The sequence below is a fragment of the Microtus oregoni genome, unplaced genomic scaffold (genome assembly GCF_018167655.1).
Source record: "Microtus oregoni isolate MIOR12 unplaced genomic scaffold, Mior012 000107F_ref0000227, whole genome shotgun sequence".
Taxonomy (NCBI): Eukaryota; Metazoa; Chordata; class Mammalia; order Rodentia; family Cricetidae; genus Microtus; species Microtus oregoni.
This window is the reverse complement of record NW_024544725.1, coordinates 420,604-425,520: the sequence shown is the minus strand read 5'-3', so window position 1 is coordinate 425,520 and position 4,917 is coordinate 420,604. Positions and strand designations below refer to the sequence as shown.

The 4,917-nt window shown below is 38.1% G+C and overlaps 1 non-coding gene across 1 annotated transcript; it reads right to left on the bottom strand.

Annotated features, from left to right (window-relative positions):
- Window positions 1–1,038: 1,038 nt before the first annotated feature.
- LOC121443481 lies at window positions 1,039–1,157 on the bottom strand. The gene has a single exon (XR_005973670.1). It is a non-coding gene; the product is annotated as a 5S ribosomal RNA (ribosomal RNA).
- Window positions 1,158–4,917: the final 3,760 nt, after the last annotated feature.

The window sequence follows — 4,917 nt, the reverse complement described above, 5'->3', positions numbered from 1 at the left end:
AACCACTTGGTCAATGTCCTTTATTTCTAAGTCCCAACAGATTGTTCAAACAGTCCAAAGGAATAAGCTAGACATAATGATGAAGGAAATAATCTTTATCTGTTTCAAAAAATAAAGGAATGAAACTGCTTGCTCGTGGAAATAGAATTTGACCTCCTAAACTTTCTCCTAAAATCATTTCTATATCTCCTACCATTTTAATATAGATCCCAGTTACCTCCATGATTTAGTGTAGTTATGGCACAATAGCTAACTATCTGAGATTGAATAGTTTTAAGTAAGGCCTGCATCAAAAAATGGGAGTCATAACTGGTGCTGTTTACTAACCCAAGAACAGATACTAGTTACTCACCTTAATCTTTTGAAATAAAAATGTTGTTATGCTACTTCAATTCACCTTTAAATTACCTCAGAGATCTACTTTAGATAATCTTGCATACATTAACCTCCACCTTGTTCCTTGGCTCTAAATTCCAACTACATAGTGATGTACAGAACAAAATCTTATAGGGTTAAGTCAGCCCCTTTAGGGGGTGGGGTTTGCCTCGGGCGATTGTTGACGGATAAATCAAGTGCATGGAGGCTGTGCCCTCCCTTTTTTCCTGCCTCCTGGGAAAATGGCTCCACGCTGGAACCTCGGTTCTCTAAGTTTGTTTATATATTTAAACTATATATATATTCTTTAATATCTGCCTTTGCAATTATTTACGCCGATACATTTGGCGCCCAACGTGGGGCTTTGCCGAGACCCGGCCCAAATCGTAGTCTATTGGGACCACCGCTCCTAGAGGCTGTCTCCTTGGGCACACAGACTGTACCCTTTCACCCGGTCCGACTCGACTATGGCTGGGAACACAGCTGAGATTCTGAGCGACTCGATTTTCCCTGCTGCTTGCTAGAGAATCAAGCGGGACAGGAGAGCTAGCACTCCCCAGCGGTTTGAAATTGGCAGTGGCCTCTGTAACAGCGTGATCAGTCTCTGTTCCCCTCCCACCTCCGCCGGTGCTCGGGTCACGTGACGGCGGCCCTGCGAGCCGGCTCAAACAGCACCCGGTATTCCCAGGTGGTCTCCCATCCAAGTACTAACCAGGCCCAACCCTGCTTAGCTTCCGAGGTCAGATGAGATCGGGCACGTTCAGGGTGGTATGGCCGTATTCTACATTCTTTTTGTATTGGGAGTTAAGTAATTGTAACTTACTGTGATTTTACAGATACCAATGAATATTTGTTTTCTCTAACACTATATTCAGCTGTTTTAAACTTTTCAACAAAAAAATTAAGCTATATAAGTTTAAAAGTGAGGATTTTTCAGTCCAATGTAAACTGTTTCAATTACTTTGAGCCCAAGATGAAGAGAATTCCATGGCAACAAGAAGGCATTAGCAGGCAAGTTGCTCACTTAATAACATACTGGAAGTGGAACAAAAGGAAAATACCTGTTCTAGCTGTCTTCTTCCAGCCCCCTTTCACCAACTTGTGTTATGACACTGCTCATATTCAGTGTCTGTAGTTAAGCCTTGAAAAACTTCTAGAAACATACAGAGATGTACTGCACCATTCTCTTTACCTTTCTCAAATCTCCAGGTTTTCAATCAATGTTAATCATATAGAAAGAAGGGAAGGAAAGGTATATAGGAATTAATGTAGAGTGATAAAAAGAAAAAGAAATCTGGTTATAGGATTCAAATGATTCCCTGGTTTACTTTTTTATGCTTTTATAGATTTTACAGATTAAATTAGACTTAATCATCTTTTTTTCTGAAATTTACCTGATCAACACAACCAGTTTTGAGAAATACAAAAAATATTGATGTTAGAGTGTATCTGCAAATTATTAAAACGAATATCTCCAGGAGTAGATACCATCTGGCTCTGTTCTAGTCCTTTATGCTATTCTGTTGATCTACAGCGGCTAAGAATAGTGTCATACCTGGTGCATTCCCAAATGAAAGTACTTCCCATTTTGAGAGGACCATGTTTCCTTGGTATTTTGAAATGTCTTACAAAACAGAGTATTAAAAGAATATATGTTACAAAATGTTTCTAATTTTATAATTAAGTACTAAGCATACATATGGACCAGCATGTTGTGTATTTTAGCTTACTTACAATTATTCATTTTCCACATCTAGGAGAGAATTTTATTATTCAAGTAAAGTATCTGAAATGTGAAGTTTTTAAACTGGTACACATTATTCTTTTGTTTGAATGTTATACCTAGTGACACGAAAAGGTTAATTTGCCACAGAAGGTCAACCTGCTTCATCATCAGGTACTAGAATTAGAAGCTGACATGGGCCCAAATGCATAGGCTTAATAACATAATCAATATACAATTGTTGAATTTGTAACTGTGGAATTTCTGCAAAGGCTTTAATGATTTATGCCTCAAAGAAAAGTGCATCCCATATGTTCCAAGAGTGGAGTTTAAGGTCATCAACATTATCATTAATGCCACTTATCTCAAGCCTTATAGATTGAACAGGATCTGATTATTCCTATTGATTGTATTTTTACAAACTTATTCATTTCTTGAAACTATTGCTGTCTAGAAAATTGAGAGGTCAAAGTGAAGCAAGAAATGGAATAATACTTCCTATAGTAAATTTTCTTTAAGAAACATTTTATCATAAGCTACATTTCTTAATGTTGTATCAAAGTGTTTTCTCTTATAACAGAAAAGAAAACATTTGATATTAGTTGTAACAAACAAATTATTCCACAATTTTCATAAATTTATTACACAGTTTTGTAAAATGCATGGCTTGTCTCATAATTTATGAATGTTTCATCACATGTCTTCTGATGTTATTTTTCTAGTCCTAATTTTTCCCAAATCACATCTTATGATTCTAAGTTAATCATCTTCTAGTGAAGACTCATCTTTCTTAAGGTGAGATAATGAAGTATTAAGTGCATTATTAGCCTTTCTAGTTACTTCACTATGCTGAGCCTTGCTTCCCTCATGAACACATGCATGCCTGCATTTTATTTCTCTAAAAATTGCACATCAGCTGGGTCAATTATACTTCAAATAATATTCCACAGGAAATAAAGTAGAATGCTCATAAATTCTTCCATTAATTAAAAAAAGTTTCTTGTTGAAAAAAAAACTGAAAAAGGGTATTTTCTACTTTGAGCTAAAATATCTTTGCAAAAACATTGATATGTATAGAAATAGCTGAATTTTCTCCAAAGGAATATTCATAGAATTCATTTGCAAATGTGGATCTCATTGATTCTCATGTGAATTGTCAATTATAACACCCAAGCAGAGGATAGTCTCTGGTGAACTGTGTACAGGATCATAGCTCATTTTCTGTAAGTATCATTTAACAAATTCTAGAAATTATCATAACTACAGCATTCATGGTTTGCTGTAGAACTATTTTTTATTTTTTTAATTTATTTATTTTTTAAAGATTTCTCTCTAGCCGGGCGGTGGTGGTGCACGCCTTTAATCCCAGCACTCGGGAGGCAGAGGCAGGCGGATCTCTGTGAGTTCGAGACCAGCCTGGTCTACAAGAGCTAGTTCCAGGACAGGCTCCAAAACCACAGAGAAACCCTGTCTCGAAAAAAAAAAAAAAAAAAATATTTCTCTCTTCCCCACCACCGTTTCCCATTTCCCTCCCCCTCCCCCAACCAAGTCCCCCTCCCTTGTCAGCCCAAAGATCAATCATGGTTCCCTGCCCTGTGGGGAGTCCAAGGACCACCCACCTCCATCCAGGTCTAGTAAGGTGAGCATCCAAACTGCCTAGGCTCCCACAAAGCCAGTACGTGCAGTGGGATCAAAAACCCATTGCCCTTGATCTTGAGTTCTCAGTAGTCCTCATTGTCCGCTATGTTCAGTGAGTCCAGTTTTATCCCAGGCTTTTCAGACCCAGGCCAGCTGGCCTTGGTGAGTTCCCAATAGAACATCCCCATGTTCTCAGCCTTTAGCCCAGCAGAGATGGTTATGAATCCCTGCAAGATCCCAGGGCAGTTTATGATCAGTGGCCCGATGCGGCTGGGAGAGCCAAGCGGGCAGGTGTGAACAGGCGGTTGGTAAAAAGGCACATAGGCACAATAAATAGGCATAAAGCTGAACATTTATTACTTAAAGGAGAGAGCGAGAAGGTAAAGAGAAAGGAGAGAGAGAGAGAGAGAGAGAGAGAGAAAGAGAGAGAGAGAGAGAGAGAGAGAGAGAAACAGAGAGACACGCGTGCACCTAAAACAATTCCTGTCTTTATCTTTTGTTAACTTGAGAATTCCAAACACCAAATAAGGCCAATATGAATAATATCCAATGGGAAAAATTTAAATTTGTTAATATTTTATGTCAGTTGCATTATCTTTCTATCATTTTCTTTTTAGAGTTAACAGATATTATTTTCTGTATTCAGTCAATATTTTATATTTCATCAAAAACTAGACAATAATTACTAGTTTTTGGTCACGTTGATAAAAACTAAATTTTTCTGAAAAGAGGAAATCTCAATTAAGAAAATGTTTCAATCAGACTGGTTGATAAGCAAGTCTGTGGGGCATTTTATTGTTTATTGTTAGATGTGAGAGGGAACAGCTCACTGGGGACAGTGCCACCCCTTGGTAATTAACTTTATTTTTTTTTCTTACCAACATTTTATTTTATTTTTTTTAATTTATTTATTTATTAAGGATTTCTGCCTCCTCCCCGCAACCACTTCCCATTTCCCTCCCCCTCCCCCGATCAAGTCCCTCTCCCTCATCAGCTTGAAAGAGCAATCAGGGTTCCCTGCCCTGTGGGAAGTCCAAGGACCGCCACCTCCAACCAGGTTTAGTAAAGTGAGCATCCCAACTGCCTAGGAGCTAAAAGTATACAATGGAAAAAAGAGAGCATCTTCAACAAATTGTGCTGGCAAAACTGGATGTCAATCTGTAGAAGAATGAAAATAGACC